The sequence below is a fragment of the Peromyscus californicus genome, unplaced genomic scaffold, assembly GCF_007827085.1.
Source record: "Peromyscus californicus insignis strain IS unplaced genomic scaffold, ASM782708v3 Scaffold_16__1_contigs__length_79575227, whole genome shotgun sequence".
Lineage (NCBI taxonomy): Eukaryota > Metazoa > Chordata > Mammalia > Rodentia > Cricetidae > Peromyscus > Peromyscus californicus.
In genome coordinates this window covers 57,819,498-57,831,784 of record NW_026294458.1, presented here as the reverse complement: position 1 = coordinate 57,831,784, position 12,287 = coordinate 57,819,498, and the positions used below count along the sequence as shown (strand labels likewise).

The window sequence follows — 12,287 nt, the reverse complement described above, 5'->3', positions numbered from 1 at the left end:
GTCTTAGAAGGCTTTGTAGATTTGTTTTTCTTTTTCCCTTTTGGTTGTTGAGTGAGTTTTTAAGGAATATCTTTGGCAGACATGTAATTTTAGTTATGCAATTGGGCATTACTATGTTGCACAAAGTTTTAATCCATTTAACAGCTTTGATCACATTTGCTTTTTTGGCAGGAAGGGAGAGTTGCCTGTTACTTCATCCCAGCAGCATTTCATCCCAGAAATAATCATTGACCAAGGGGGGTGCCAACTTCTGTTTGACAAACTTCACTCAAATCATTTCGATAGCTCTCATAAATGGAGCTTAATTGGAAGATCGTCACTCCTCATTTACCTATGACTATGAGAGCCATGAGGAAAGAGCTAAATGGTTATAAGAATACATGGGCCACATAGCCTAAAATAGGTACTACCTAGTCCAGGCCTTAGAACTCAGACCAGTCCACTTCTGCCTGTACAAGATAAACAACTTTTTCTCCTTCCTTCCTTCTTTCCATCCTTTCTTCCTTCTTTCCATCCTTTCTTTCTTTCCTTTCTTTCTTTTTTTCTTTCTTTCTCCCCCCTCTTTCTTTCTTTTTTTATATTTTTAAAAGATTTAGTTATTTTTATTTTTATTTATATTAGCGTTTTTCCTGTGTGTATGTATGTATGTATGTATGTATGTATGTGCATCACATGCATGCCTGGTGCCCAATGAGGCTGAAGAGACCTAACTGGATCCCCTGAACTGGCTTTGCAAATAGTTGCTAGCTGCCACCATACAAGTGCTGGGAACTGAGCCCAGGTCCTCTGAAAGAATAGAGACTATTCTTAACTGCTGAGTCAAGTATCCATCTACATGTTTATTACTTTAAAAGTTAACTTGCAAAGTAATAGGTTTCCATACAGAATGTTCATGCATATTTAATTTTGATTTGTTCTCTGTACGCTGCCTTATTTTTAGTATTTGACAGTTACATACCTGTGTATAAGAAACTTTAGTTCTTACCATTCTCTATTACCCTGTCTGGTCCCCACTCCCTCCTCTGCTGTAACTCTTCTTCTTTACACTCCCATCCTAATTTCATTGTGTGTGTGTGTGTGTGTGTGTGTGTGTGTGTGTATGTATTATGTGTGTTTGTGAGTGTGTGTGTGAGAGAGAGAGAGAAAAGAGAGAGAGAGAGAGAGAGAGAGAGAGAGAGAGAGAGAGAGAGAGAGAGAGAGAGAGATCCAGTGAATTTATGTTTGTTTGCATGGTAGAATGTCACTTACTGAACTGGTTACCCCCGGTGAAGGAACTGACATCCTTTCCCCCCAGCCACTGACAAATATCAGTCATCTCTCAGGAAGACATAGGCCTCCTAAGTCTGCTGCCTTCCATCGTGAGATGTTGATGGCTCCAAACTTGGACAAGTCTTATGCAGATAACCACAGCTGCAGTGAGATCAGGAAAACATTGGCTGCATATGGCCCAGAAGACACTGTTTCATACCATGAAAGCTACCCATCACGGAAGGAGCTTTCAAGTCAATACCAGCTTGAATTCCCATTTCCTTGGACCAAATTATGTTGTGTCTTCAGAAATAAGCTTTTAGTATCACGTTCTAATGAGCAGCCAAGAGTGATGGCAATGGGCTGTATTGTTTTGGCGGGGGGGGGGGGGGGTTGGCTCAGATCATCTCCTTTGTTTAATAACTTCTGGGGTTAGCATTACCTTCCTCCCATATAGGGTACCTCCATTCAAAATTTCTTTTTAATTATAAGTTTTAGTAAGCCTATAAAATAGCATTGCTTCCTTGTGGCCTTTGCTAACATCCTTAGTAGAGCTATCTCTCCTCCAACACCTTCTGCTCTTTCCTCTCATTCCCCTCCCCATTAATCCACTCCTCTCCATTATTCCCCTTTCTTTCTTCATACCACCTGTGTTTTGCTATCATCCTCCCTTAAGACCTTTCAGCAATCTACGTCTTACTATAAACTTGCTTAACCTTATTCATATCAGTCTAAATGTCCATTAACAGATGAATAGATTATGTAAATGTAGCGCACCAACATAATGGTGGGGGGACAAATATCAAAAGAACTTTATTCAGTATTTAATCACATGAAGCTATTCTCATTAGTGTAAGGCATCAGCATATAACCTGAATAGAAGGATAGTATCTAGCATCCTATTTTGGTTATGGGTAATTTTTTCATGCTCATGTGAGCGGTGGTATAACGCAATAAAATGAACATTGAAATCCACAATAGGAATCTTGAGTGCAAATCCTAAACCATCTTCCCACTAGCTAATTAACACCTCAAAATCAAATGCTTGTTCCTTAGGTGTTTCGATGCTAAGATGAGGGATGCGAAACAATTTGTAAGCTTCAAACTCCACTGTCTACTTCTCTGCTGAGAAATACACACATGTGTGCCTATCAAGAACTCTCTGCAGCTGTCCCCTGACAAGCCCCAAATTTATCAAAACATGTATTTCCTAAGTAATCCCGAGTGCTGGGATTAAAGGCGTGCGCCACCACCGCCCGGCTATTTATTCACTTTTTAATCGATCTGTCTTGGGTCCATTGGGTGTTTATTGTTGGAATCTACAATAGTTATGCGTTTCCCTTCCTCAGTCCCATTACATTCCTGTGTGACTTTGATGCTTCTCATCTGACCAGTTTCCACTCTACCCTTTTGGATCTGGCCTCCATCTTGGACCACACAGCACAGGCCCAGGTAGGTTTTATCAATTCTCCCTCAGGCTGTTCTTTAAGCAACAGTGTTCACTGATACCTTTGGTGAGAACTCTTTTGTTCCCCTGTGTATGCCTTGTAGGATGATCCTCCATGTCCAATGGCCAGCTGTGGCATATTAAACAATTTGTTACCATCCCCCGTACCCTGTAGAAAGTAAAACGTCTACTACAAGCAACAGTGAAGCTATGTTTCCAGTTTTAATAAGCATAATTTTTCCTTTTGAAAATGGGAAGTAGGCTGGTTGCTTCCATGGACCCTGGGAAACAAAAAAAGCACTGATGACTGCCACAGAGGAGGGCCTCACAACCAGAGAGCTCTTCGCAAAGCCCCAGGTACACTAGAGAAACAGGGCGGAGATAAAGCCACATAGGTGCTAAATTCAGTACAGGTGGGTGAGCACGAGGTGGAAATGTCTTGTGTATCAAGTAGATGGTGGAGTTACTCAAGGGGACAGGCAAGTTGTAATGCGGAAAGAATTAAATGTATGAATTAGTGCAAAGAGAAGATCTTAGCTCTGGAGGACTACATAGGAAATGTTTGGGGAATGTGCCATTGTGGGGCTACCCTGAGAAAATGGATTGTGACTAGAAGGGAGTTTAGACTGAAGATTGTTTTTACAAAGGTATAATGGTGCCAGCTATCATACATCTAAATTCTTTTCCTGGTCACAGATAAATATATGAGCCAAAATCCCAATTTATCTAAATTCTACTTCTAATAAAGACAAGATGTGTTGTTTTGTCATTCTTAAAGAGGTAAGTTAGGAACTTAGTGAATTTGCAAATCCTTTGAGACTACATTAACCAGGTGTTCTAACCCAATTTCAAAGCACATATTTTAAATGTGAAATAATGTCTGAAAGAAATGCATTGAAGCCATCATTCTTCCCAAAGAGGGTTCCTGTGTTTTATTTATGAGCATTAATTACTTTCCTTTTAGTGTGAATTGGGCCGGAAAATCACAAATGCAAGTCTCGAGGATGGTCTAAACCCTGCTCATTTTACAAATGATGAAGCCCAGGGAAGGGGGTGGGATAAATGTCTTTCACAAAGTCGTTGGTAGTGGTCAAATGAAACTTAGGTTGTCTATCTAGATTTTGGATTTAATTCTTCAAAAATGTCCTGTAGGACCTAAGATAGCCAAGACAATATTAAAGTGAAAGAGCAAATTTGGAGTCCTTCCATTTACCGGAAAGGACGATTTTCTACAAAGCTATGGTAATTAAGTGGTATAACACTGCCTAAGGGGCTCAGCAGATGGTTCGGTTGATACAGTGCTGGCGCTTAAACATGAGGACCTGAGTTCTGATCCCGACCACCTATGCAAAAGGCCAGGCATGATGGAACATGTCTGTAATTCCTGTGCTGGAGCAGGGGTGCTGGGTATGCAGAGAGACAAGAGGACACCTGGAGTTCATTGCCAGACAGCTTAGCTGTTCAGTGAGAACACTCTGTCTCAGAAAATAAGTGTCCAAATGGCCAGAAAATAAGAAAACAGGTTCAATAGTGCAAAGACATCACCAGTCCAATGAAATTAAACACTGGCAATATTAAGTTGCAGAAAAGGAGTTCGTATGTTATCTGATACTGTCTACATGAAGTAAAAGACAGTGAGATGTAATGCACAGTGATAGAAGTTGGGATAGTGGCCTCCTTTGTTAGAGGCTGGAGAAGGTGCTACTGAAAGAGCATACTCTGAAACCTCCTGAGGCAATGGAAGTCTTGGGTGTATAAGCAAGCTCTTTGATGTATGGATGTGTCTATGTGTAAAAATATATTGAACAGTGTTGTAGACTTACTATATATAAGTTACATCTCATTAAAGAAATTGGCAAGGATTTAATGAATCTAGGAGGGAAAGTGCTTTCTCTCTCTCTCTCTCTCTCTCTCTCTCTCTCTCTTTCAGCTAGCTACTTAAAGCACTTGACCCAGGGAGTTGATTTCTCGGCACCAGAGTTTCAGTGCTCCTCTTCTGCAACACACACTTGCAGGGCTAGACTTTTGTGACACAGCCAGACCAGGTTAGTCTATAATCTCTAGCCCTTGAGATCCTGCCCATGCTGTAGAGGAATCAGTGAACTAGAGACTTGTTCCCGACAATTGTATAAAAACAGAAATGCTTCAGCATTATCACACAGGGGCAATGGCAGGTGCTCTCTGGGGAACCTGGCTATGAAAGCAAACACAAATTCAGCAAGGACAGTGTTGGCTACTTTATGACAGGTGTGTGTGTGTGTGTGTGTGTGTGTGTGTGTTTGTGTGTGTGCATGCATGTATGCGTGTGTGCTGTGGGATGGTCTGTATGTCAAATGTGTTGCTGATTGGTCAGTAAATAAATCACTGATTGGTCCGTGGCCAGGCAGGAAGTATAGGCGGGACAAGGAGGAGAATAGAGCTGGGAAGTGGAAGGCTGAGTCAGGGAGACACTGCCAGCCGCTATCAGGACAAGGAAGATGTAAAGTACCGGTAAGCCACAAGCCACGTGGCAAGGTATAGATTAATAGAAATGGATTAATTTAAGCTGTAAGAACAGTTAGCAAGAAGCCTGCCACGGCCATACAGTTTGAAACCAATATAAGTCTCTGTGTTTACTTGGTCGGGTTTGAGCGGCTTGGGACTGGCGGGTGAGAGAGATTTGACCTGACCCTGGGCCAGGCAGGAAAACTCTAGCAACACGTGTGTGCAAGTGTGTGTGTATTTGTTCATATGCATGTGTGCATATGTGTGCCCTGCATGTTGAGGCCAGAGGCTAGCATTTGGTGTTTTCTTTCAGTCATTTCTTTATCTTTTAAAACAGGATCTCTCATAAAACCATGATTTTCCTCATTGTCTCTGGCTGACCAGTGAGCTCCAGGGATCCCCCATTCTTTGCGCTCTCAATACTACATTCACAGGTGCACTGGCACACTGGATATTCATGTGGATAGTGAGAGTCCAAGCTCACGTCGTCCTTCTGCAAACTTTGCTGGTGGAGGCATATCCTCAGGTCTGACAGCATATTTTTATACTAAATTTTCACTATGCCAAAGCAAAGAACTATTACATTAGGAGACCACACGCAGTGACCACTGTGAAGCCATACTAAGGAGAGGAGCTTCAATTTCAGTGCAGGGAACTGCAGAATTTTTTCATATTCCTTTGACCACTTCTACTTCTCACTTTAAGAGAAATCTACTCAAATTATTTGTTCTTTTTTAATTAATCTCACCTTTAAAACTGATTTATTACGGTTGGGTTGTAAGTTCCTTACAGTTGTGGATTTTATTCTTTTTTCATACATATATATATTTCCAATTTTTTCTCTTGTTCTGTACATTGCTACTTCAGGCCTGTTTTCTTTGTGGTGCAAAAGCATCTTGGGTTGGAAAATAATTATTTGTCTATTCTTGCTTTTGTTGCCTGTATGAGATGCTATTTAAAAATATTTTTCTGCAGTGACCTTGAATTACTTCAAAAAGAAATTGAATATTCAATTTTTTGAATTGCCAAGTTTCGTTCTTTTGTGCATCGATGCAGTTTTCCTAGTGCTGTTCATTGAAGAGGTTTTCTTTTCTTCAATGTACGTTTTTTGCAACTCTGTCAAGAACCATCTGGTCACAGATATGAGCATACATCCCTGGACTCCATTCTGCTCCACTGGTCTGTGTGTCAGTTTTCATGTCAGTATCATGGTATCTGGTCACTATAGTCCTGGGATATGTTTTGAAGTCTGGTGTTTGGACTCCTCCAACTTGATTCCTTTTGTTCCAGATTGCTTTCTTTTTTTCTTCTTCATTTTTCTGTAATCATTGTTTCATGATTTTCATTGTAGAGGACTTCCACTTCCTTGGTTGTATTTATTTCTTGAGTAACTGTTTTGTAGATATTGTGAAGTTACTTTTATTTATTTATCTTTCAAAGCATAAAAATTGTTTAAGCAACAGTCTAGGACTAAGAAGGACAAGTTTCAAGGATGAGACTTTCTTTATGGTCAAGCTCCAGTCATAGTTTTAATTGAATTCTTTTTTGGTAGTTTACCAAATAGGGAGCCAGTAAATAGGGAGCCAGCATGGGACTGACCTAGATTCTCGGCATCTGGGTGAGAGTTGTGTAAGTTGGTCTTTTGTGGGGCCTGTAGCAATGGGACCAGGACCTGATGCATGAGCTGGCTCTTTGAAATCTATTCCCTAAGGTGGGATGTCTTGTTCAGCCTTGATGCAAGGGTGAGGAGCTTAGGCCTGCCTCAACTGATATGCCGTGCTTTATGGATTCCCAAGAGAGAATTTACCCTTTCTTAATGGAGACAGAGGAGATGATGAGGGTGGTAGAAGGGAGATGGAGGGAGGGGAAGGGAGAATTGGGGGAACTGTGGTTGGTATGTAAAATAAAATAAAAATAAATAATTTTTAAAAAGTTGCTAACCTTTGTATGTTGATTTTGTTTTCCATAATTTTGCTGAATTCCTTTATTAGTTTTAATAATCTTTGGTTGGAGTTTTAGTTTTTTTTCTTATATAGAGTCATCTCCATGGGCAAACAAAGGTAATTTGCATACATTTATTTCTTTCTCTTGCTTATTTCTTATGGCTAATACTCTCAATATTTTATTGAACACAAGTAGAGACAATCAACATAACTGCATCATTAGAGCTATTATAGGAAATGCTTTCAACTTTCTACCAGTAAATAAAATATTGGATATGAGTTTATTACATATAGCATTTACTATGCTGAAGTACAGTCTTTATATAAGCAATTTGTTTGGTTTTCTTACCAGGAGAGGAAACTGAATTTTATCAAATGCTTCTCTGCATCTATTTAATGAGCATGATTCTATCCTGTAATTCATTGATAATGATATATTACGTTACTGATTTTCATATTCTTATATCTCTATTACAAATCCCAGTTAATTATAGTGAATGATTTATTATTATTATTAGTTGTTGTTGTTGTTGTTGGTGTGTGTGTGTGTGTGTGTGTGTGTGTGTGTGTGTGTGTGTGTGTGTGTGATGTGTTTGGGAAGGCACACATGTGCCCTGGTGTATGTGGTGAGATTGAAGGACAACTTTATGGAGTCAGTTCTTTTCTCTTGTCATACTTGAGTTCTAGGAATCAGACTCAGGTCACTAGCATTGCTGGACAAGCACCTTTACCCACTGGCAAAAACATTTTTTTTGGTGTGCTGTTAGATGTAATTTGCCAGCATTTTGATGAGAACTTTTTACACCTGTGTCCATCAGAAACGTTAGTCCATAGTTCTACTTTTGTTGTGTCTTTCTGGTTTTGGTGAGGAGTATTGATGCTGGTTGCTCTCCACCAGTTTGGTAGAACCAGCAGGGACGCCATCTGCTCTGGTGCTTTTCCTGTTGGGACCTTTGGTTACTGGTTCAGTTTATTGCTTATTTCTGGTTTAAAAAGTTTTCTTTGTCTTCATAGGTCAAGTTTGGTAGGTGTTACGTGCAAACTACTTCTCTGTATAACATGCTTCTTAGACTCCTTAATATCACATTATTTGCCCAGTTCTACTTTAGTTGCAAGAAATATTCAAAACATTTAATAGGATTAAAGCTTGAAATGCCAGTATTTCTAAAACAATATATTTCTGTAACCCTTAACAGACTCAACTCTCCCTAGTTTCTGTACAGAACCAGTATGAAAGAGATAAGTTACTTCCTTCAGGTCACAATGTATAGCTTATAATCTCCCTGTATCTCTCTTTGTGACTATATTCCTCTTGGTAAGTGATACTTAAAAGGTAGTTATAATGGTTCTGTGTTAACTAGTTAATAGACAGATATATTCTTTTCTGTGCCGCATAGTCAAAATGACAGATATTATTGTGATTACTATTTATGCTTCTAATTATTCTAATTATACCTTCTTGAAACTCATCAATTCGTATTTGGCCTGTCTGAGCTGACACTGGACTTCAGAGAATGAATGGTTACTTATTTGGCTGGGGCTTTTCCTTTGTAATGAGAGAACTATATGTTTTAGCTTATTCCAGTCTAATGAGAAGTGCTATCTTGGGACATGGCCTCAGGATTGTCTATGCTATAACCCCATGCAGCTGTGTAAGATTTGCATATAAAAGCTAGGTTCATGAACTTCTAGCCATGAAGAATTTCCCTATTTCCACTCAGACTGTCACTTCCTGTCTGAAATTTCCATTACAAGTATCATAAACCTAGATGGACTTTAGAACAAAGCTTCCCAATAGTGTACAATGATATTCCAGCAATGATTAGGTGTGTGTTGCATCCTTAGAACTTTAGAATAATGGTGCTTTGAGTTATTTGTATTTATAGAGGTTTTATTGTTGCTTTGTTATTACATGAAAAATGCTAATAACAACTTATTTCTCTCCTTTGTATATAAAAACACTGAAAGTGAGTTTTTGGAGACTCTATCACAGGCCTTAGTGGGTCCAATGATCAGTACAGAATGAAGGTTTTTCTGTTTTTGTTTGATTCACTTTGCCATGATGTCCTTCTTTGCTTTTTAGTGAGACAACAGAACTTAGTGGCATCTTTAGAACAGCCTTTAATGGGAAGGGTTAACTAAACTAATTCATAAGAGTAACTGATTAAACTTTTTCTGGAAATTAATCCAAATACATTGATATCAATTCATATGAAATACTTCAATATGGGTATTATCCTCATATTTCTTTCATACAGGTAGAAGTTTTGTCACAAACTTCATAGCAAGTCTTTGTATGAGTCTGACTGGATCCAAAACTTGTTCTCTTTGCACAACATCATGACAAGTACTTGGTGAAAATGCCAAGTCATGTCACCTTACAAGGTATACCGAGTCTGTGAAAGAAAAGCATATGTATTCTCAGTATATGAGAGGAGAAAAATGTTAGGGTAGGCAATGGGGCACTTTTGTATCTATGAGGACCCATTCTCCTCCTCGAAATAGCAAGGGATATGGCAAATGGGTGCCCTGGAGTAATTTTAAACAAATCACAGATGTTTTGCAAAAACAATGTTTTGATATTTTATTGCTTTTATTGCCTACAACAGACATAAAAGTTAGGAAATTTTCAAGTGGAAAAATAACTGCAGAGAACTGATGTTTTACAAAGGTTTAAAAGCTTGGATTTGCGGAAGCTGTTTAAGTGCTCATCATAGCCACTTTTTCTTATTTGAAATCATGCACAGAGGAAGGAGTGAAAAGAATGATCTCTGGTCCTACATAGACAAAGGCCTTATTTTTCACCTCTCTGTAATTACTTCACTTTTGGTAGGTGCAAACTTTCTTTTCTTTCCACACATGGGACTGCACTGGGCAGAGATACTTGAACTCTTAAACTAGGGACTTGGGAATCAGAGAGAACAAAGTACAGCAAAGGATCATAGCACAGATTTGGCTTCTCAGAGAAGGTATGGATGAGCAGGAGCAAACCCACTCAATGACCAGTGGTGGGACAGGGCTGAGCAGCAGGAGACACGTGGAGATGTTATTGGAACACATACACACAAAACCTGTCACCTCATAATAGCATGTGAGCGTGAATATAAGTAGCCCTACTGCTCATCACGCAGACAAGAAACAGGAATTAAATCTGTAAGCTGTTTTATATTCAGGGGTCCAGCAACCAGAGAAAACAGTGCAATAGCCTCTTTAACAGCTGTCGTATATCTCGTCTTCAACCAGAAGAGTGTATAGGGTAGAGAAATGGAGGCAGTCAACCACTCCATTTTGGTCCTGCCCCTCTGGTTGAGTGGTCAGTCTTTCTCTGAGTTTGATGGTGTTGATTCTTTGCTTTTTTTTTTTAAATCATCTCCTGACTAGAGCAGGGAGAAAAGTCACAAACACCAAGGCCACTGAGTCCTGCATTCCTCCTGAGCCAGTCGTTTGGATGGCTTCCACACTGAAGGTTAACTCAGAGCAAACAAGCAATTATCACTGTTCGTGTGTACATTACTTCCTACAGACTGAAGTCAAATGGGATCTTATAATGTAGAATATGCAGGGCCTTCCTTATTGCACCCCAATCATAATTAAGAAGTTGAAAGAGAAGGGCAGGGGGAGAAAAATCGTGGACATATCACTGGATACCATTTTAAAAATAGCTGACACAGTAACTCCTGCGTTTGGACACCGTCCCCTTGTCTCTCCTTGTTGGACTCTACATTACCTACAGCCCTAGCCAGTGAGAGAAATTTCTGCTTCAATCTCAATTATTTTCTCATGATTTTATCATTGGTTAGGCCTCAGAGGGGCCAGGTCTCTGCTAGAGCACTTACCAGGCTTGGGGTGGGACGGGTCATCAGCAGCTTGTGAATATTTTTTCCAGCTGACGTCTTTCACCAAGCTAGAACAATGATGCTCACTGTCACCTTGGAAACTAGCTGGAGCTGTCACAGGAGCCTGTAGTTGGGTATCTTCACGTGAACCTGGGGCTGCCTCACAACAGGATGGCTGGAATCCAACAAGAAGAAAACAGAAACTGCTGGTCTTTTAAAAGTTAGAAGCAATTCACTCTGTGTAGTAACTTCTGGAGATCTGTAGTGAAACATGGAGACCTGGGCACTAATATTTGTATTGTACACTCAAAAGTTATTAAGAGATCAGATCTTAAGTGTTCTCATCACAAAAAATATAACTGTGTTAAGTGCCAGTATTTATTTCACAGTATATACATTTGTCAAATACCATGTTAAATGCATGTAATTTTCAGTTCACCATCATACCTTAATACAGCAGAAAAAAAGAAAAGAAACATATGAATAAAATAATACCAGGCTTAGATCTAACACCATGATATTTCTGTCATATTTAATTACTACAAGTATCATAGTCTTAATTCACATTCAAGAGACTGAAGAAACAGGCTCCATATTTTTCAGAGGGGCGTGGCATAGGAAGATTATTAAAGTTATTAAGGAATAAATTTTAGATTTAGTTGTGGTGTTGTTAAGAAAAATGTCAAAAACTTTTAAAGATGCTAATGAATACATGAGATTGAAATAATACGAGGTCTTGGGTTTGCTTAAAATATGGTAGCAAGAAAGAAAAATGGTAAAGACAGAATGTTAGGCAAAGCTATTGCTACAATGTCCTATTGTTAATTGTTGAATCCAAGTAGAGGTATAGGAAATAATTATATCCAAATTATAATTTGCGTATGTGTGAAAATTCTGTTATTTGATACTTCATTGTCTAGATTTGAAATAACATTATATAGCTTCTGTCTTAGGATTCTCCAGAACACAACCATATAACATAAACATGTATTAAAAGGGGATTTATTGGATTGGCTTCAACAATATTGTTGGAGTAGTCCTATATCAGCTCACTCACACTGGAGCCCTCCCTTCCCTCCGCTGCAAGTGAGGCTAGAATAAAATGAAATATTATCAGAAGAAAAATTCCATGAAGTTGTAATCCATGATGAGGTGGAACTTTGTGTGAAGCAGCATTTGGAGGCTCAGCCACACTGCCATAAGTAGCCCTTCATCCATACCCTCTAAACACGTCCAATTAGTTAATTGGTGTGCCAAGTTGGACTTTGGGACAGGTTTACTTTAGTCTGAGTTTGGTATCCTGTTGGGACAACAGATCTTTGTTCTTGT

At 39.2% G+C, this 12,287-nt stretch overlaps 1 long non-coding RNA gene across 1 annotated transcript in view; it reads right to left on the bottom strand.

Moving 5' to 3' along the window:
* The window catches only part of LOC128112171 (uncharacterized), a 48,630-nt gene extending 37,561 nt beyond the window's left edge, over positions 1-11,069 (bottom strand). Inside the window, exon 1 of the long non-coding RNA XR_008218866.1 lies at positions 10,959-11,069. This is a non-coding gene — a long non-coding RNA (uncharacterized LOC128112171). The remainder of the gene's footprint in view (positions 1-10,958) is intronic.
* Positions 11,070-12,287: the final 1,218 nt, after the last annotated feature.